Genomic DNA, 22,733 nt, shown 5'->3' on the forward strand with positions numbered 1-22,733 from the left:
GACCTTATGACTACAACTCCCTGAAAAGTGGTTGTAGTCAGGTGGGGATTGGTCTTCTTCTTCAGGCAACATCTGACAGAATGAGAGGACGCAGTCTTAAGCTGTTCTAAGGGAAATATAGGTTGAATATTGGGAAAGTATTTTTTACAGAAAGGATTATGAAGTACTTGAATGATCTGCCCAGAGGGGCTGATGGAGTCACCATCTGGATGTGATTACAAACAGACTGGATATGGCACTCAGTGCCATGGTCTAGTTGAGGTGTTAAGGCAGGGATTAGCCTTTATGATCTTGAAGGATTCTTCCAACCCAGTGATTCTGTGATTCTGTGAATTCTTGGAGTCTTTCAGCTGAATTCTCTGTTCCTGTCCCTTCCCTGGATCTCTGTTGCAGATGGAAGCTGCGGGTGCCTTTCTCACTTTTTTCCCATTATCTGAATACAGACAGATGTTCCCAGGTGTGTTAAGCAGGTGTTGCTCAATGTTTATGCAAAGCTTTTGTATCCTCATGGAACCAAGGTGACCCTTGTGACACTGTGGAACCTCATGGTACCAAAAATCCATTGTGACATTGGGACTGGATGGTACCAAGGAGACCATTGGGATACTGTAGATCCAAGGAGACCATGGTGACGCTGTGGAAACTGATGGAACCCTGGGCATTGTGACACAGCAGGGCCTCGTGGAACCAAGGAGTGAATTTTCTCTACCAAACCTCATGGAAGCAAGGGGCCCTTGTGACACTGAGGAGCTTCACAGAACCAAGAGTCTATTGTGACACAGGGTACTCATGAAACTGTGGAGAGCATTTTGAAACCAAGGCCTGCTGGAACCAAAGGGCCATTGTGGCTCTTCAAGGCCCTGTAGAACCAAGGTGAGCACAGTGACACTGTGGGGCTCCATGGAACCAAGGGGCCATGGTGACACTGTTGAGCTTTATTGAACCAACAGTCCATTGTGACACTGCAGGGCAGTATGGAATCATGGAGAACGCTGGGACACTACACAGTGTCATGAAATCAAGGGGCCATTGTGACACTGTGGGGCCTTGTGGACCAAGGACCACTTATTGTACCATGGAAATTGAAATTGTGCCAACTGCGTCACCATGGAGCCAAGGAGATCATTGTGACACTACAGGACCCCATGGAGATCAGGATTCATGTCACAGTGTGGAACACACGGAACTAAGGGGCCATGGTGACAGTGTGGGGCCTCATGGAATTATAGAGACCTTTGTGACCCTGCAGAGCTTCCTGGAATGAAGGGACTGTTGTGACACTGTGGGGTCTTGTGGAACAAAAAGGCAACTGTGACACTGCAGGACTTTGTGGAACTAGAGGTTGATGTGACACTTCTTGACCTTGTGGAGCCAAGGAGAGCATTGTGATGCTCCAGAACACAAGGGAATTGCTGCAAATGATACACATTTTAATTTTTTAAATGTAACTTCACTCAGGGGTTTGTTTGCCTTTGCCCTACAGGAGGGGAATGGAAGTTTCCCTTCAATCTACAGATTGGGAATAGTCAGAAGATACACAGGAGATAAACAAACATCAGTGAACATCACCCCCAGTGTGGTTGGTGACACCTGGTCTAGGAAAAGATTGGTAAGAGAATCAAATGAGGGCCTAATTCACATCAAAGGCAAAAGGATCAATAACCAACAGGACATTGAATACTAAGAACTGTGCAATTTAGGATCAATTAATTTCTTCAATGAAACATGAATTTCTTTGGGTTTTGTCTGTATAAGTATGTGAAAAGCCTAGTAAAGAACCATGTGTGATGGAATGACTTTCACTGCCCAACCCAGGCATGTGTGGATGGAATGATTTCTATTTCACATGCTGGGCACAAAAACATCCTGGCCAGAAGAAAGTAATGCCTAAATTCTCTAACACTGAGAAGATGTTGTTGGGGAGTTCCTGTTTTCATGCAGTTTCAGTGTCAGTCCCACTGAGGTCCATCACCAACACAGGCTCCTCCTGGACTCCTTGGAGGAGAGAATTTGAGGCCCGATTGCACAAAGCTCTCAGAGACTCCAAGGCAAAAGCAAAACCCAAAGTCCTCTGAAAAACCTGTAGTCCCTGGGAGCATGAAGGAGCCCCCCAGGGCCATTCCTGACCAAGGCTCCCCAGGGACTCATCCCAGCACATCCCTGAGGCCACTGGGATGTGGGGGGATGCTGAGGGCAGGACAAGGGGTGACAGTGGCCAGCCTTGCTGGGGCTGTGCCAGGAGGCCCCAGTGGCTCAGGACAAGGTGTCTCCTCCCAGCCCTTGGTGGCACAGACCCTGCTGTGCCCCAGGGCACCAAGACTTGCCTTCTCCTGGGCACTGCCAGGGCCCTTGGCCATGTCCAGCACAGCTTGTCCTGCACTGTCCCACAGCTGCTGCTGTGTCCCTGCAGGCTGCACACTCCCATCTTGCTGCCCCTGCCTCTGCCCTGCCATTGCCAGCCCTGCCCTGACCTCTGCCCACCCTCACCCTCTGTGCCTTGGGACACACACACATGCACTGAGCTCATCCTCCTCCTCCTGGCTGCTTCTCCTGCCACAGCACTGTTCTGGGAGGGTTCACTCCTCACTGGAGCTGCTGTGTTTGTACTGGTGCATTTTATAGCTCTGCTGCTGCCTCTCTGCCAATTCTGCCTTCAAAGAGCTCTCCAAGGAAAAGATTCATTGAATGATGGAATAACAGAGGTGGGAAGAGCCCCCTGAGCCCCCTTGGTCTGGGTGTGGCTGGGATGGAGTTCCCTTTGCCCAGAGCAGCCCCTGTCCTGCTGTGCTTGGCTCTCGTGGCTGGAGTGGGTTTGGTCCCAGCCCGAGGCTTTGGCTGCTCCTGAGCAGGGCTGGCCCCACATGAGGCATCTCTGCAACCCCCCAACCAATGTCCTGGGGGTGGGCAAGTGTTCCTGGGGACAGAGGGATGGGATGGGATGGGATGGGATGGGATGGGATGGGATGGGATGGGATGGGATGGGATGGGATGGGATGGGATGGGATGGGATGGGACAGCTGGGCTGGATTGACCCAAGGGATCCTCCATTCCATGGGATGTACTGATCAGCAGGGAAATGAGGGGGACAAGAGGGTGTCTGGATTTTCTGTATTAATACATTTGTCTTCCAAAGCAACCACTACATGTGCTGAATTCTTGTCTCTCCATGATCTTCCTTGCTTCTGCATTTGACCTTTGTTTTTTAGTCCTCCTAACATTAATCTATTTTTAAGGTGACCCACAATTTTTTCACCATATTTTCTCCTGTTTTCTGAGTAAGGAGGGACAGTGACAGAGACACTTGGCTGTCACTTGATCCCGTGAGGGATTTAACCACAGTCACCTTGCCCAACTCTGCTCTTAGGGGCACACCCAGCAATGTCAGGGCTCTGTCAGGTGCCCAGCCCTGAGCTGGGCTCATGCCCTGCTCACAGCCCCAGGGGTGTCCAGGGACTCGAGTCCTTCCCTGGCACACACACACACAGTTCATTGCAGCACGGGCAGGGGCTCCCTGGACTCTGCTGCCACTGCCAGAGCCTGGCAGGGACCTCAGCCCTGCGAGTGTCACCCTGCCCTGACCCTGCCCGAGGTGCCCCACGGCCGGAGGGATGGACATGGGGAGCTCTGGGCACAGGAGCTCATCCCAGCCCTGCATCCAGGGGTTCCCAGGGGATGTTACTCTCTGGAAACTCCAGAAGAGCTGCAGCTGTTTGTGCTCACTGGGTTTATGTCCCCTCACACACACACAGGATGTTCAGGGCTGTGGAATGTCCCTGCACTGCAAACACAGACTCCTGACCCGGTCACATGATGTCTCTCCAGGGAGGGAAGAACAACCTCTGTGTCCTGGGGTGAGAGGCCACTGCTGGGAGCAACGCTGGCTTTGCCAGGGCACTGCTGGGACAGCCCCACCCTGAACACTGCAACACTTCTGCTGGTCACTGCTGTTCTCCTCTCCAGGGCACTGTGTTGGGAACATCCTTGAGAGCAAACTGGGAAGGAGATTGAAGCTTTCAGGCCCTGCACTGGGGAGATGCCCCTGCATGATTGTCCTAGGGTGATGTTCTGGTGTTTGTATCTCCAGTTGTGTGTTCTGATTATGTTTGGTATTATGTCCTGTGCTTCCAGGACTGACTCTGAAAGTGAAGCTTTGTTTTGTCTTGTTATCAGCCGGCTCACCTCCCCCATGGTCTATGTTTAGGAGAGGTTTTAGCTCTGTTTGCTTGCTTGCTTGCTTGCCTGCTTGCTCGCTTCTGCTTCTTTTTCTTTCCTTCGCTTTGCCCTGGCTTTTGTTTATTAGTTAGTTCAGCTAGGCAGTCCAACTTTTTCCCTGGACTGTTTTCTCTTCCACCCCGTCCCCTCCCTCTCCTGGATACCATCTGAACCTGTTCTGGACGGGGACCTGGGAAACACCAAGAAACACCGGGAGTCTGCATTCTGTCACCTGCAGCAGTCATTCCCCCGCGCCAGAGACTGATAGCTGGGCGACCACTCGCCGGAGAGACTGAGTTTGTCATCCCTTCAGAACGGTGAAAGAATTCTTTTGTCAGCTGATGTTGTTTTTTTCCTGTGCTGGGGAGTGTTTTCCTTGTTAAATAAACAAGTTTTTTTTCCCACACTTCTCTGAGGAAATTCTTCCCGAAGCCCGTGGTGGGGGGGAGGAGTCGTGGGGTTTGCTGTCTGGGGGCTCCTTCCGGAGGTTTTCCCCCAAATTTGCCCTAAACCAGGACAATGATGGAAATGCTGTTGGAGAGCTCAGCTCTGTTCCAGCAGTGCCCATGGCCTGTCCCTGCCTGCAGTCCCTGGACAGTCATACAACAGGACAGGGACGGAGCTGAGAGAGCCCTGAGGCCTTAAACCAGCCCAGGGGCTCTGAAGGGGAGTGTGGAAGTGAAGGAAGGGGAGGTTATGGAGCAGAAGCCCTGGGGATGCCTGGCAGTGAGGAGCACTGGGGTTTCCTTTTCTCTCCAGCTCTGCCCAGAGGCACAGACCCTGCAGCTCCAGAGAAGTCAGGAGGAAAAATGTCAGGGGAACATGGCAATACAGAGTTCTTTATTTTGTGTAAACACATATGTAGTACAACTCCTGGGTTATACAGTCTATGGCTCACAATAGAAATGCAAATACCGAATTAAAAATGGCACAGACAAAGATTTTCCTGTGAACAAATTCTCAAAAATAGAATACCTGTGCCAGCACAAAAAAACACAGGACACAGAGTGGGCATTAATGAGTAACATCTTAAGAGCTCTACAGGAGAATGAATTTATTGCTTCTGAAAAGCATTCATGATTATTTTCCTCAGGCCATCCTTGAGGTCCTGGTTCCTCAGGCTGTAGATGAGGGGATTCAGGACTGGAGGCTCCACTGAATACAGAACTGACAATGCCAGATCCAGGGATGGGGAGGAGATGGAGGGGGGCTTCAGGTAGGCAAGTAGGCCAGTGGTAACAAACAGGGAGACCACAGCCAGGTGAGGGAGGCAGGTGGAAAAGGCTTTGTGCTGTCCCTGCTCAGAGGGGATCCTCAGCACAGCCCTGAAGATCTGCACATAGGAGAAAACAATGAACACAAAACATCCAAGTCCTAAACAGGCACTAACAGCAAGGAGCCCAAGTTCCCTAAGGTTTGAGTGTGAGCAGGAGAGCTTGAGGATCTGGGGGATTTCACAGAAGAATCCCCCCAGGGCATTGCCATGGCACAGGGGCAGGGAAAATGTATTGGCCGTGTGCAGCAGTGAATAGAGAAAGCCACTGGCCCAGGCAGCTGCTGCCATGTGGGCACAAACTCTGCTGCCCAGGAGGGTCCCGTAGTGCAGGGGTTTGCAGATGGACACGTAGCGGTCGTAGCACATGATGGTCAGGAGGGAAAACTCTGCTGACATGAAGAACAGAAAGAAAAAGAGCTGAGCAGCACATCCTGAGTAGGAGATGTTGCTGGTGTCCCAGAGGGAATTGTGCATGGCTTTGGGGACAGTGGTGCAGATGCAGCCCAGGTCGCTGAGGGCCAGGTTGAGCAGGAAGAAGAACATGGGGGTGTGCAGGTGGTGGCTGCAGGCTACGGCGCTGATGATGAGGCCGTTGGCCAGGAGGGCAGCCAGGGAGATGGCCAGGAAGAGGCAGAAGTGCAGGAGCTGCAGCTGCCGCGTGTCTGCCAATGGCAGCAGGAGGAAGTGGCTGATGGAGCTGCTGTTGGACATTTGCTGTGTCTTGGCGTGTGGATCTGTAAGAAAAGTAAAGATGGAATAGTTCAGTTTGGAGAGGATTTTAAATATCCAGCCCAGCTTGGCGGCACTTTCCCCCCACTGCCTGCCCAGGGCTCTGCTGCCTGGAGCTGTCCCTGCCAGCAGCTGCTTCCCTGTGCCCAGGGCTGGGCCCTGCCAGTGCTGCCAGAGCCCAGCCCAGCCCTGGGGGCTCAGCTCTGCCCTGCACACCCCTCCCAGCACAAGGCACTGCCCAGGGCCAGCTCTGCCTCTGCAGGCTCTGATGGCAATGTCACAGCAAACCAGAGGATGTTGAAAAGGTGACACTGATGCTGCCTGTGAGGGACCTTGTGCTGATTTCTGTCACTGACTGCTTTATTAAGGTCTGAGAAATAAATTCCTTATTTCTCTCTACCTGAACTGAGAGATAAATATCTATGTGCAATTTCCCATCTAGGCAAACCAGAGCAGCACGTTAAAAAAGCACAATTTTCCCTTTTCTGTAGTCCTTGAGTTGCTGTGATCCCTGTACAATCTGCTTGGAAATCTTCTAGATTTAAATGTCATGCTGGGAACAGTCCTGAACAATGCAGCATCCTAATCACATAAGGTGAACACTTCCAAGCCTTACCATCTGTTACCTTCCACCCAGACCTTGTCCCCCAGTGCTGGGAGCAGCTCCCAGGGCTGGCTGAGAGCTGTCCCTGGCAGGCAGCAGAGTCCCTGCCCCAGCACAGCGCCCTGGGCTGCAGGACCCTGCTCTGCACCACAGCCCTGGGCACCCCTGGCTGCTCTGCACAAGAGATCATCAGAGAATGTACTCACACAGTCTGCAGGCATTGGGATGTTCCAGCTTTAGGAGATCTCTGCAGGAGCTGCAGCTGCATTGTCCTGCAGCCAGAGGCTTCCTGTGTCAAGGGCTGGGAGTGATTCTGCCCCAGGCACTTCTGAGCATCTTCCCAGCCCTGACTGATTGAAGCTCTCTGTGCCTCTGTGCTGTGCCTGGGGTGGCTGCAGGCAGTGCCCCAGCCCTGCTGGGCTGGGAGAAGAGCAGCTCATCAAGGGAAATGTGTTTTTGAAGCTCTTCTTGGTTACCAGGATCGCCTTCTGAGCATGGAGCCTGAACCAGCTCATCAGCACAGACACAGCACAAGGACTTTAATGACCCTCTTGGGGTTTGTGCTGGGGCCCTGAACATCAGTCCCTGAGAAGGAGCTGAAGAACCCTCTCAAGAACTCCAAGTCAAAATCGAACTGCAAAATTTCCTAAAGTTTTAATGGTTCCCTCTGAGGGACACAACTGAGAAAGTGTCCCCAGGTTCCAGTTAGAGCAGGAAATTGGAGGCAGTGATGACAAGTGAAGACAAAGTGAAGCTAAATCTCAGTGCCCTGGAGCACAGCTGGGTCTGTGCCACCAAGGGCTGGGAGGAGACACCTTGTCCTGAGCCACTGGGGCCTCCTGGCACAGCCCCAGCAAGGCTGGCCGCTGTCACCCCTTGTACTGCCCTCAGCATCCCCCCACATCCCAGTGGCCTCAGGGATCTGCTGGGACGAGTCCCTGGGGAGCCTTGGTCAGGAATGGCCCTGGGGGGCTCCTTCATGCTCCCAGGGACTGCAGGTTTTTCAGAGGACTTTGGGTTTTGCTTTTTCCTTGGAGTCTCTGAGAGCTTTGTGCAACCATGGCCTCCAATTATCTGCTTTAATTAATCTCTTGAGAGGCTTTGTCAGTAACAACACTCAGCGGGGCTGATTAATGCTTCAAGATACTTCAGTTTTTTTAAGGTACTTGGAGGTTCCCTTTTGACAGCAACTCTTCTAGTAGTTTATGCAGTCATGGCCCCAATTATCTACTCTAATTAGTCCCTTGAGAGCTTTATATTGACACTCAGTGGGGCTCATTAATACATTGAGATAGTCAAAGTTTTAAAGGTAGTTTGGATTTTCCTTTCCTCTCTGACTCTCTGAGAGGGTTTTGGGCAATCCTGGCATCCAATTCTTTCCTCCAAGGAGTCCATGAGGAGCCTGTGTTGGGGATGGACTTCAGTGAGACCCATTAATGCTTTGAGACACTTTGGGGTTTTTTTCTGACTTGGACTCCTGGAAAGGTTTGTGCAATCTTCTCTCAGGCCCTGAGGTTCAAGGGCTCAGCACCAAATGCACCACGGGGCTCACTGGGATCAAGCTTGCCCTGACAAACCATGGCTCTGCCTTGATTTCCCTCTTGGCTGGTGCCATTCATTAGGAAGATTTTCAAATCCAGTTATGGAGAAATATTTCAAAGAGATTCTAAGAAATACACATTCCTATTTTGAAGACTGTATTTCATCGCTATTCTCTTTAGAGCAGAGGTGATTCCAGCATTCTGTGATTGATATTGATGCAGGCTCTCTCCTCAGGTCTGGCCTGCTCACAGAAGCTGTGCCTTGATGTCTGACCCAGTGTGGACAACCTTGCTGCACATTCCCCAACTCCATCCTGTCTGTCCTCACTCACCTGGGACCTGCTTTACTTGGAGAACTGGCTGCACACAGGCCAAAAGGAGTGTTCCCCCCCCCCCTTTTTTTTTTCTGTTTTGAAGCAATCTACAACTCCTTAATATCCCCATTGAAAACAGACACCTTCTATTATTGTGTGCTAAAGCCAAGGTGCCACCAAGCAGCTTCCCCTTCCCCAAGGCAGAGCCCTGCAAGAAATGTTTGAGTCCTTTGGACTCCTTGGTTCCCTGAGGCCTTGCAGTGTCACAAAGGCCCCTTGGTTCTGCACTGCCACAATGGAAATTTGGGTGCATGGTGTCCCATAATGTCACAATGCTCTTTTTGGTTCCATGTTCTATCACAATGGACTTTTGGCTCCTCGAGGTTCCATACTCTCAACAATGGTCTCTGTAGTTCCAGAGTGTCACAATGGACTCTTGGTTCCAGGTGGCCCCACAGTGTCACCGTGGTCTGCTTGGTTCCACAAGGCCATGCAGTGTCACAATGGCTCACAGGTTCCATGAGGCCCCACAATGTCACAGTGGACCCTTGGTCCCATGAGTTTCCCCAGTGTCACAATGGTTCCTTGGCTCCACGTGGCCCAGGTGTCTCACAATGGACTCTTGGTTCCGTGGGGCCCCGCAGTGTCACAGGGGTTTCCTTGGTTCTGTAGGGTCACAATGGACACTGCAGCGCCCCCTGCTGGCCGGGAGGACCTGGCACTGTGCGAGCACCTCCTGGTGGCCGACCCCTGCAACTGTGAGTGGCTTGTACTGGTTTGTACTGGTTTCTGCTGGGATGGAGTGCTGGGGTGTTTGTGGTTTGTACTGGGTTCCACTGCGAAAGGGAGCAGGGTTGTATGAGTGCCCCCTGCTGGCTGGGAGGACCTAGTGGCCGACTGTGCATTATACTGGGTTATAATGGTTTGTACTGTGATGGGGTGCTGGGGGTGACTGGATTGTAGTGGTTTGTACTGGTTATACAGAGATATTCTGGATTTTACTGGGTTAAACTGGGGTTTACTGGGTTATACTGGGCGGGAGCTTGGGGATGCTTGGCACTCCACTGGGAGCAACTTCTGGGGATGCTGGCCTTACTGGTTTATACTGGGATGGAACTTGGGACCTACTGGGAGTGACTTCAGGTTGTGCTTACTGGTGTATACTGGGAGCTGCTGCAATGGGCTCAGGGGCTCAGGGGTGGCTCCCAGTGCTTACTGGTTTATACTGGTGCCCTCCCAGTATAAGCCTGGGAGCCCCAGGACCACACTGGGAATGGGTTTGGGTGCATGAGGCCTTACTGGTTTATACTGGGAGCTGCTGCCACAGGTCTCAGGAGCTCGGGAGTGGCTCAGAGTGCTTACTGGTTTATACTGGTGCCTTCCCAGTCCACACCTGGGAACACTGGTAGGCACTTGCAGTCGGGCAGGACCTCCACACCGAGCTGGCCTTCACCAAGGCCTTGCTGAGCTGCAGCTTCTCCAGCTTCTCGGCCTGGCAACACTGCCTGTGGCTGCTGATGCCCACCAGGAACTACGGCAAGGGCACTGCCTCCTGGAAGGCTGAAGGAAGGTGAGGGATTCCCCAAAAACCTCACACAATTTTGCAGGATCTCCAAAATTTTCCAGCCCCCCCCTCACCTAAAGTGGGAACTGGTGGGCTCTGTTTGGTTGGATGGGTAGACCTGATGTTCCTAAATCCCCTTTGACTTCAATGGGTACACCTGAACTCCTGTATACCTGGGTGTCCCCACTGATATATTGGGGTTTTCCCCACTGCCCCCTAGAGATTTTGGGGTGCCTCCTTTGCCCACCCCAGAGCTGGAGCTGCTGCAGAATACCATCTTCACCAACCCCATGGACCAAAGCACCTGGCTGTACCTGCACTGCATCCTCTCCTGAGGTAACTCAGGGTTCCCTCCTACCCCTGATGTCCTCACCTGCAGTTTTGGGTACCCCCTGAATCTTGGGGTGCCCCTCTACAAGGGGCAAGGGTCACCTGTGTCTACATCAACTGGGAGGACAGTGGCCATCATCTTCTCCTGGCCTGTCAGGGTGAGTCAGGGCACTTGGGTGCCCCAAAAATGACCTGGATATCCCTCAAAATAATCTGGGTACACCTGGATACTGCCCAAAATCACCTGGATCCCCCCCAGCAATCACCAGGGTACACCTGGCTGTCGCCAGAAATCACCTGAGTACCCCTAGAAATCACCTGGATACACCTGGGTACCCCTTGGACACCTGTATCACCAAAAACCCCTGGGGCCCCACAAAAGGAGTGTCTCAAACATCCTCATTGCTTTGACTGGGTAGACCTGGTGCCCCTAAACCTTATTGCTTTTAAAGGCTAGACCCTCTATCCCTTAATTCCTATTCATGTCAATGGGTTAGCTCTGGAGTCCTGTTTATCTCCATTTATCTCTACAAATCCCTCCCAGTGGTCCCACTTTTGCTTCAGTGCTCCCAGTAACCCCAGTGTCCCCCCTTAACCCTTCCCAGTGCTCCCAGTTTAAACAGTAATTCTTCCCAATCAAACCCTATCAATGGGTAGACCTGGTGTCCCTAAATCCCTATTGACTTCACAGGGGTAGACCTGGTGTCCTTCAATCCCCTTTGACTTCAGTGGGCAGAACTGATGTCCCAATATTTTTGGTGCTAAAAACACCAATTTTGGGCTCAAAATTCCCAGATTTCAGCTGAAAATGGAAATTTTTGGCTTACCTGGAAGCACAGCTCTAGCATGGACAGCAGGTATGGGATCAGGGATTCGGGACTGGCCTCCAGGAATTCATCCAGGACATCCAGAGCATTTGCACTACAATCCTGGAGTGGAAATTCCCAAAATTCAGCCTAAGATTTTCCCCAAATTGACCCAAATTTCCCCATTTAAGGATCAAATTTCAGAAAAATCCCCACTGACATTAATGGATAGACCAGGTGTCCCTAAATCCATATTGACTTTAATGGGATATACCTGGTGTCCATAAGGCCCTATTGATTTCATTAGTCAAGTCTGATGTCAAAAAAATGTGTATTGGGAGATTGATATTACAAGAGATGAGGCAACTGAGAGACGTTGTAAAAGATGGTTTATGGCCTCATGGTGTCAGTCTCATAGAAGGGTGAGACTTTAAAGGTGTTACATCCAAAGCCATAATATCAGAAGCTGCCTCATTCTTAGTTACAATGTCTTATGTTAGTATTTTATCCAATCCAATACTTCTGTGAAGTTTGCCAGCATCCTTTTACACCAATCATTAATTTCTTTCCTTCTCATGGCTTTGCTGCAATGCTTCATTTTTCAACCAATCATAAAACACTTCACCAACCTACACTGATATATCTTAAATTTCTAATTAACTTTATAACAGGTTCTATTGCTAAGCTTTAAAATATTTACTATCTTCCTTAAGATACTGCTTTGCTTATATAATGCATATTTATATTTGCTTAAAACATATCTCTACTTGAACCACAAACTTATATTCTTGTTTTAGATCTATTTTATTTTTAATGCTCTGATTCCCCAAGCCTTCTCCAAGGTCTTAGGTCAAACCTTGGATCCATCTCAATCTCTGAGCCTGTTTGCACAAGGCCCTGAGAGCTCTCTGTGCCTGCATTTCCCACACCACCTGTCATCTCTGCCTCCAATTTCCTGCTCACACTGGAACCTGGGGACACTTTCTCAGTCGTGGCCCTCAGTGGGTCCAATGAGCAGTATCAGACACTTTGGAGTTTGATTCTGTCCAAATTCTTCGGAGGTTTCCTAGAAAACAACGGTTCTGCCTTGATTTCCCTCTGCTCTGCTGCCATTCATTTGGAAGTTTTTCAACTCCAGTTCTGGAGAAATATGACAAAACCTTCTTAGAAATATCCATTCCTATTTTCAAGGGTGTATTTTATTACTGTTGTCTTTAGAGCAGAGGTGACTGCAGCATTCTGTGACTGATATTTGTGAGAAATGGATTTGTACAGGATTCTCAAATCCTGACTGAAAGCTCACACAGTCTTGTACACCTGGATGCAAACTCTGAGATAAGGTGTGCTGACTTAGAATGGCCCTGGAATAGAGAAGACATTGCTGAGAGAGAGATTGAACTAGAAACAAGTTTCAAACAATGGTCTTGCAAAAATACCAGATATTTTGGAGAATTAGAACTGTGAAAAATCCATTGTGGCATGACCATGTGGTGTAAAATACAAGGTGATTGTTGTTAGAAGTATAAGCACCATTGTGTGGCAAAAGCTAATAGGCTGAAAAACATTTATAAAATATTGTAAGCAGGAAATAAATTGGCTTCTGATGGAATGGCATTGACTTTTGCATCTCTTATTTTCCACCATTCAATGAGACTGATAATGGAATAAAATCTTTAAAAAAATGCGCCTCTCTGTTGCCCCATTTCTGTAAAGCTGTGATTTCCCAACAGTGCTGAGTCCCTGGACATCAGTCCCTGAGAGGGAGCTGAAGGAAAACTTCTCAAGAACTCAAAATTAAATTGAAACTCCAAAGTTTATAAAGTTGTAATGGGTCCCACTGAGGGATATGACTCAGAAAGTGTCCCCAGGTTCCAGTAAAAGGAAAACACTGGAGGCAGTGATGACAGGTGGGGACAAGCAAGGGAAAGGTGTCTCTGATGCTGAGCACACCTGGATGTGTTTCAGGAATGCCATGGGCCAAGGGCTGAGCCCCAGCCCCTGGCAAGGCAGATCCTGTCCCTCCCTCATTGCTCAGGGCTCTTCCCGGGCCACTGGGCTCTGGCCATGTGCAATGCCAAGGGCAGCACCATGGGCGGCCCCTGCCAGGCTGCTGAGCAGGGACAAGGAGGCAATGAGGCCCCAGCACAGCAAGGCTCACTTGTCCCCTGCTGGCCTCAGGCCCAGGGCCAGCCTGCATGGCCCAAGTGCTGCAGGAGTTGGCTCTGTCAGGGCCTTTCAGCTGCTGCCCATCCCTGTGGCCTCTGCAGCCCAGGCTGTCCTACGGTGTCCATGCCCTGCGCCTCTGTCCCTGCAGGCTGTCGTCATCCCCCGGCTGCCCCACCTCGCTGGCCCCTTCCTTTGCTGACAGCTCTGCCTCCTGCCTGCCTCTGCCTGGACACACAAAGCCTTGGCCTTGATGTCAAAAGTTTAGGTCAATTTTTACTCTTACTGTGAACTTTTAGCACATGAACAAGGCATTCAAGTGCTGGTTTCCCAGCTGTGATGGTTGACAGCATGAAGGAGACATCTGGCTCTAGGTTGTAGTGATACAAACAAAGACAACTGAATCTGGGAAATTGGGGTTGGTGTTACAGTCATGGGTAAATTGTAATATGCATTTAGTGCCTGTATATAAGGAACATGCTGTAAATTTATATATAGAATTACATGTCCACGTATGGTTAGCAGTTATCCCTCACTAAACCTCAGGCGTGAATAAATGATACCCTCTAAACTAGCAAATTAGTTTTAAGGAGTCTTATTCTGATATTTCGGAGATTTGGTGATAGTGAGGTCTCATAGAACCAAGGACTCACCTGTGACACTGTGCAAACTCATGGAACAAAGGGGCCATTGTGACACAGCAGAACTCCATGGAACCAAAATCCATTTTGGCACATTGGGGCCACATGGAACCAATGGTCCATTGTGATACTGCAGATCCAAGAAGATCATTGTGACACTGAAAACCTCTAGGAACCAAGGGGCCATTCTGACACAGCCTGGCCTCGTGGAGCCATGGGCCCATTGTGACACTGCAGAACCTTACAGAACCAAGGTGACCATATTATACTACAGAACCTCATGGAACAAAGGGTCCATGGTTGCACTGTAGAACCAGGGAGAATGTTGTTGGCCATATGAAAGGTCATGGCACCAGAAATCCATTGTGACAAAGCAAGGCCTCGTTGAACCAAGGGTCCATGATTAATCTGTGTGGCCTCATGGAGCCATGAGCCATTGTGACACAGCGTGGCCACATGGAGGCGAGGGTCCATTGTGACACTGTGGATCCAAGGAGACCATTGTGACTGAGGAACCTCATGGAACCACGAGTCCATTGTTACACTGTGGGGCCCTATGGAACCAAGGGGACCACAGTGACATTGTGGGGCCTCATGGAACAATGGAGACCATTCTGACACTTTGGGACCCACTGGAACCAAGGGGCCATTTCATCATGGCAGGGCCTCAAGGAATCAAGGGCACTACAGTGAACAGTGTGGGTCTCCATGGGATGAAGGTTCCATTCTGACAGCATGGAACCAAGGAGACCATTGTGACACTATGGGGCACCATGGAACCAAAGGTGCATTGTGACACAGCAGGGCCTCATGAAAACATGGAGGCCATTTTTACACTTTGAGGCCTTGTGAAACCAAAGGGCCATTGTGGCACTTCAGAGCCTTGTGGAGCCAAGGGAACCATAGTGACACTTTGGGGCTCAGTGAAACCAGTGGTCTGTCGTGACACTGTGGGGTCTCATGGAATCAATGCTCTATGGTGAAACTGCAAGGTTTCATGGAATCAATGATTTATTTTGACACTGCAGGGCTTTATGGGATCGTGGAGACTATTCTGACACTACAGGTGATGTCTTGGAGTGGCTACCTAGAGCAGAGGCTAGCCAAGGTTAAGAGTATAAAGTGGGTATTTATTAAAGGCCTTCAATTAGATTCACCTTGGGCAGATAAAAGCCTCCCAGGGGCTACACTCAAGATGGATTGTGATGATGAGTTTTTCAGACAGATTTAAGTTTGGTCCATTTGCATATCAGGGGTTAATCCTGCAATTACAGCTTCAGGTAATGAAGCCATATTCCCTCAGTTTTCTCACCCCTGAAATCACTTTTGTTTATACTTTTCAGACCCTGAGACTGTAGGGTGTCCTTGAGTTTCAGGCCTAGAGGAATTGTTTTGTCTGACCAAACTGTGAATACAGTTAACTAACATTTTATATGGAGTTTAGAGTTATGCACTATTGAGTATAGGATTTGAAAAATATATAGGCTAAAATCTTAAAGGCATCACAGGCATCACTGAATCAAGGGGCCACTGTGACACTTTGTAGCCTCACTGAACCAAGGAGTCCATTGTGACACTGCAAGGCCTCATGGAAGCAAGGAACCATTGTGACACTGGGGGGTCTTGTCAGGCCAAGGGGTGATTGTGTCACTGTGTGGCACCATTGAACCAGGGAGTCCATTGTGACACTACAGGGCCCCATGGAACTGAGGATTCATGGAACAGTGCTGGACCCCATGGAACCAAAGGTGCATTGTGACACTGTGGGGCCTCATGGAATCCTGGAGGCCATGATGACACTTTGAGACCTCGTTGAATCAAGGGGCTCTGCAGGACCTCGTGGAACAAAGGAGACCCTTCTGCCATTGTGAGTCTCCACGGAACCAAGGGTCCATTGGGATACTGCAGTGTGGGAAATGCAGGCACAGAGAGCTCTCAGGGCCTTGGGCATACAGGCTCAGAGATAGAAATGGATCCAAGTTTTGACCTAAGACCTTAGAAAAGCCTTAGAGAATTACAGCATGAAAGTGAAACAGACATAAAACAAGAATATAAGTTTGTAGTTTAAGTAAAAATATGCTTTAAGCAAACAGAAATATGTATTATGTAAGCAAAGCAGTATGTTAAATAAGTAAGTAAAAGATGTTAAAGTTTAGCAAAAATAACTTATTATAAAGTTTATTCGATGTTTAAGATGTATCAATGTGGGTTTGTGCAGTGTTATATGATATACTGGAAAATGATGCATTGCACTGAAGCCATGGGAAGCAAAGCAATTAATTAATTTATTAAATTAATTAATTAAAAAGACACCAGCAAAGTTCACAGAAGTTTTTGATTAGCGAGAAACCTAACATAAGGCATTTGTAACTAAGAATGAGGAAGCTTCTGATATTATGGCACTGGATGTAACACCTTGAATGTCTCACCCTTCTATGAGACTGATGAAATAAAGCCATAAACCATCTTTGACAATGTCTCTCAGTTGTTCCATCTCTTGTAATATTAATCTCCCATTAGACATCTTATGGACATCAGGTCTACCCTTTGAAATCAATGGCAATGTAGGAATAGCAAGTTGACCGATTTTAAAAAATCAAAGGGGATTTAGGAACATAAGGTCTACCTTTTGAAATCAATAGGGATTTAGGGAAATCAGGTCTGCCCATTAAAGTCAATGGGGATTTTGCAGAAATTTGGTGCTAAAATGGGGAAAATTGGGGAAATCTGGGGGAAATACTGGGCTGAATTCTGGGATTTCCATTTCAAGATCATGGTGTTGACACTCTGGAAGTCCTGCCAAAATTCCTGAGAGCTAATCACAAATTCTTGATCCCACACCTTCAGCCTGTGCTGGAGCTGTGCCTCCACTTAAGCCCAAAATCTTTGTTTTCAGCCCAAAATCTGGGAATTCTGAGACCAAAGTTGGGATTTTTGGCACTAAAAATTTTCAGACATTGGGTTTACCCATTGAAGTCAAAGGGGAATGAGGGATACCAGGACTACCCATTAAGAGGGGTTGATTGGGAAGGGTTAGTGGTTCAACTGGGAGCACTGGGAAGGGCTAAGGGGGGACACTGGGGTTACTGGGAGCACTGGGGCATAAGTGGGACCACTGGGAGGGATTTATAGAGATAAATGGGTATAAACAGAATTCAACATGTACCCTTTAATGTCGATGGGGATTCAGGGACACCAGGTCCACACAGTCAAAGCAATGACAATTTTTGGGACACCAATTTTGGGGGCGTTCAGGGGATTTGGGAGATTTAGGTGTTCCAGAGATACCCAAGATGTATCCAGGTGATTTTTGGGGTAATCCAGGTGATTTTCGGGAACACAGAAGTACACGGATGTAATTTTTGGGGATATCCAGGTGTACCCAGATGATTTTTTACGAGATCCAGGTGATTTGGGGGAGTACACAGGTGTACACAGATAATTCTGTGGGATATCCAGATTATTTTTGGGGCACCCAAGTGTCCTGACTCACCTGGATGGGCCAGGAGAAGATGATGGCCACTGTCCTCCCAGTCCACATGGACACAGATGACCCTTGGCAGCCGAGGGGCTCTTGGGGGGCACCCCAACATTCAGGGGGTACCCCAAAACTCCAGGTGAGGGCCTCAAGGGTGGGAGGGAGCCCTGAGTTACCTCAGGAGAGGATGCAGTCCAGGTACACCCAGGTGCTTTGATCCGTGGGGTTGCTGAAGACAGTGTTCTGCACCAGCTCTAGCTCTGGGGAGGGGCAATGGGGGCACCCCAAAATCTCTAGGGAGCAGTGGGGGACACCCCAATATCTGAATGTATCTGAGTGTACCAGAGTTCAGGTGTACACATTAAAGTCAAAGGGGATTTAGAGACACCAGTTCTACCCATTTAACCCAACAGGATGCATCAACTCCCACTTTAGGTGAGGGAGGGGCTGGAAAAATTTGGGCGTCCTGTGAAATTGTGGGAATTTTACTGGGGAATTGCTCACATTCCTACAGCCTTTCGTGGGGCAGTGCCCCAGCCTTGCCCTTTCTGGAGTCCCTGGCAGCTGCAGGCAGTGGTGCCAGGCTGAAAAGTTGGAGAAGTCGCGGCTCAGCAGTGCCCCAGCAAAGGATAGCTTGGCCTCAGGGTCTTGCCTGCCCACCAGCACCCACTGGTGTTCCCAGGCATAGACTGAGAGGGCACCAGTATAAACCAGTAAGCACTGGGAGCCACCCCCGAGCTTCTGAGGCCCATGATGGCAGCTCCCAGTAGAAACCTGTAAGGCCTCATGCACCCAAACCCATCCTCAGTGTAGTCTAAGGGCTCCCAGGTTTATAGTGGGAGGGCACCAGTATAAGCCAGTAAGCACTGGGAGTCACTCATGAGCCCCTGAGACCTGTGGCAGCAGCTCCCAGTATAAACCAGTAAGGGTTGATGCGCTCAAACCCACTCTCAGCTTGGTCTACAGACTCCCAGTGTGATCTAGTGAGATGGGGAACATAAATGGTTTTGAAAATTCAGAACCTTAGAAGTCTATGATGTGCTTAAGCAGGTAGAGGGGAAATTTAACACATGGCAGAAACGGTGTGTAACAAACCATATAGGAACTTATTTGCCAGGAAAAAGCTTTAAGATAACATATATTGCAAAAACTCATCAAAGCAAGACCTGGTTATTGTACAAACCCAGCAAAACAGAAACCTGTGGCTCCAGAAACCAGCCAGGACCAGACAGGTGGTTTTGAGTGGGACAAACTGACCTGAGGGAGAGCCAAACCTCCACTGCACCTGCCCAAAAGCAGAGGTCAAACAGCAATTACTGAGGAAGACATACAGCCTTCATCCCAAAAACCACGAAACAGAACCACCAGGAGGGGTGGCAGCTAATTACAATACAAAGGGAGAGAAGGTGGAGATGGGTGGGCAGGGAGGTGTGGGCTTGTGGGATCAATGCGTATTTATACCTGGAACCTGTCTTGACCAGGTACACGTGGTTTGGAGGAAATATCCCCCCAGGTGTCCCCCATGTGCCGCCAATGAAACACTCTCTACAACTGCAGTGTCAAGTGCTGATTCTCGAAATCAGTTGTTGAGCCAGCCAGAAGGTCTTCGTCTGTCTGCTGGAGCACAGGGGACATCGACATCCCAGTGCACCCTGGACTTTTTCCAGAGCTGACCTCTGCTCCCCGGTCACTCTCTGCGGGGACGAGCAACCAACCTCCCATATGGCCTAGAGGAACGTTTGACCAAAATGTTTTGGGGGAGGCCCAAGGTAAGGTGAGCCTGTAAGACACTAGGGATGCCTGCACATGGCTAACAGTGTGTCAGAGACATCCAACACACAGAGCTGACAGGTTTGGGGAAGGTATTTGGAAGCTGGCAAAGGGGTTTCTGTTGACCAGAGAGGGTGGCCACTAGCAAGTTTGGGGATAACTTGATCGAACCAAGGTGTTATCAATATTATTAAAAGCATAACTCACTGCTATAACCATAACTGCCATAAATTGTGCTTGTTGTTTGTTGTAGGGTTGTGGAAGGAAGTATTTTATAGGGTGGTTGGTGTTTTGTGTTTGCATCACTCTCATTTTGGTGGTGGACATTTTGGATTTTGGGGAACGTCTTCTCTGTTTTCTTTAGTGGACCTGTTCAATATCTGGTGTAACACTGCCCTCTTGTGTTATTAACTGTCATTGCAACAAGTTAAGATTTCTGTTCTTTTCTGAGGCGTGAGATTCTATTGTTTCTGATGTAATGCTGCCCTCTTGTGTCTGTAACTGTCAATGACAGGTCAGTGATTTTTTTTGGAAACTGTCAGCGTTAAAAAGGTGGTGGAAGCTGGGAGTGAGTGCAGAGGGCTCGACCAAGCAAGGAGGAAGCCCTTTCTAGGGGGCTCCAGATTGAGCCCCCGGATTTCTTGAGGGATCAAGGGAAACTTGTACGGTTGGTACGGGAGGACGGGGGAGTAGAGCAGGTACACTTGGGAGGAATATTCTCAGATTCCATAGATAGTTATCTGGGTTTTGATTGGGAGCAACCTCTAATCGAAAGGCAACCTAGAAGGGTTAGACCAATTCCTTGCTTTGCATGTGGACCAGCAATTTGGACACCAAGGTGGCATCCAGCCTGGGACCTCCTACAGGGTCATTGGTGCAAAAGGAAGTGGCACTGCAGATCTAGGAGGTGGACGCCTACATGCCCCAGGTGTACCCCGGACCCATGGCATCAAATTCAGGAATTAATACAGGTTGAGTGTGAGATTGTGAATTTGATCTGTGCAAAGAGTCTTTCAGTTCCCAAGGATTGGCTCGTTTTCGATGACCACTGGGAGGAAGTGAAAGAATCTTGCCAGCAGAGGTTTGGGAGAGGAGATAAGAGAAATAAGGAGAGAAATCACGGGGACCCAGCAAAATAAAGAGGTGTCCAGGAGGAGCCCTTTAGGATGTATACTGACCCACTGGAAGGAAGTTGTGGGGACAGGAGAAACGGAGAGCAAAAGGGTTTTCATCCAATACTCTAATCAATGGTGGCCTCTCTAGAAATCAGAAGATGGGGCAAAGTGGCCATTAAATGGAACATGGGACTGTAACACCATGTTAAAGTTAATGTTGTTTTTAAGGTGGGAAGGAAAATGGGATGAGGCATCATATGCAGATGTTTTCACCTTACAGAACCACCCAGAATGGCAAAGGGATTGTGGTATTAAGCCTCCACAAGACCCATTGATCCTAGCAATGGAAAGAGAAAACAGAAGGGTCTCACATATATTAAAATGATGCTGCTCAGCCTGTAGTCTTGGTCACAAGTGCACTAAAAATGACAAGGTATATAAGGAAGAAGACTCTGATCTGGATGATCTCTCCTCCTCAATCACTAGAGTTGGGTGGGAGCCCAGGAAGGGCACCAGATCAAACTCCAACACCCCTGGGAAGTCCAGCATCCTCCCATACAAGGGCAAAGCTAGGGAACAACCAGCACCTTTGCAAGCACCTCTTAGAGAAGAGGTGGGACCAGATGGAACAATGATGCTACTAAAGGTTCCCTTCAATACCAATGATTTGGAAATTTGGAAAAGGAATGTAAAGGATTACAGAAAGGACCCTCTAAGTAGAGCTGAACACTTTTGGTTAATAGTGAAATCACATAACCCGGATTGGAATGCTATACAGTTACTGTTCCATGCAATGACAGAACCAGAGAAACAGCTGATCCCAAAGGTACCCTGGGATTTGGCCCAGGAGCACTGTAAGACATGGGGGAGGATGTAAAGGAATTCTTTCCCCCCAGGATTCAAAGTGGGATGTGAATAGAATGGCAGGAAGATAGAAGGTACTAGAATATCAGGAGTGGATTGCAAAGGGAATAGAGAAAGCCATCCCCAAATCTATGAACTGCTCAGCTTTATATGCTATTAAACAAGGTCCCTTTGAGTCACCACCTGAGTTCTTAGACAGGCTGAGACACAATGCGTCGTAGCACACCTTTGGACTCAGATCAGATATCGGGATACAGCAGTTAGTGTCATTATTTTTGGGTCAATCCACCGGTGATAGAAGATGCAAACTTCAGAAATTCAGACCCACTGAAGGAAGAAACTTAGAAATATTATTGGATGAAGCCTGGAGGGTGTTGAGCAATTGAGAAGAAGGGAATAAGGGGAAACCAGGAAGGGTGATGGCAGTAGTTACAAAGGAAGATGAAAATTTTAGAAAGGGGCTTCCCCCTCTGTGCCTAAGAATAAAGAATGTGCTCTATGTGAGCAATTACGCCACTGAAAGAATGAATGCCCAGAACGCTGAGGAAAGGGAAACAAAGGGGCACGGGGAGTGGCAAATGTAAATGAAAACTGACAGGAACCAGGGGGATCTTCCCTGGCTGATCCCTTGGTTATAATGAAGCCAGGGGAAAGAAAAGATCAAAAGCAAATAAAATTTTGAATTGATACAGGGGCAATGTGTTCGATTTTAAACACAGCTTTAACTCAGGTGGGAGAAGATTATATTATGGTTAAGGGAGCCACTGGCCAAGCTGAAAGGCTTATTTTTGTGGACCACTAAAATATCAATTGGGAAAACTAGTAGGCTTGAATAAGTTCTTATACATGCCTAATTCACCACATGCACTCCTTGGAAGAGATTTGCTTGAACAATTGAATGCAACAATCAGATTTGGAAAAGGGGAGATTAATCTGGAGGTGGATACTCAAGAATATATTCAAATAATGAGGTTCCCATAGAAGGAAAAATCGGTGAAGATTTCATCACCCAGGTGTACCCTGGTGTGTGGGCCACTGAGAAGCCAGGAAGAGCTAAGAATGCATCACCAGTAGAGGTAAAGCTTAAAGAGGGACAATGACCAGTAAGGATAAAACAATATCCCTTAAAAAGAGAGGGGAGGGAAGGAATCCAGCTGGTAATAGAAAAATTCTTGCAATGGGGTCTGTTAAGGGAATGTAAATCTGATTTTAACACTCCCATATTACCAGTTCACAGACCTGATGGAACGTACAGAGTAGTCCAGGATTTAAGAGCAGTCAATAGAATAGCAGAGGATTTATGTCCTGTAGTAGCAAACCCATACA

Source organism: Sturnus vulgaris, unplaced genomic scaffold (genome assembly GCF_052056855.1).
Source record: "Sturnus vulgaris isolate bStuVul1 unplaced genomic scaffold, bStuVul1.hap1 Scaffold_192, whole genome shotgun sequence".
Taxonomy (NCBI): Eukaryota; Metazoa; Chordata; class Aves; order Passeriformes; family Sturnidae; genus Sturnus; species Sturnus vulgaris.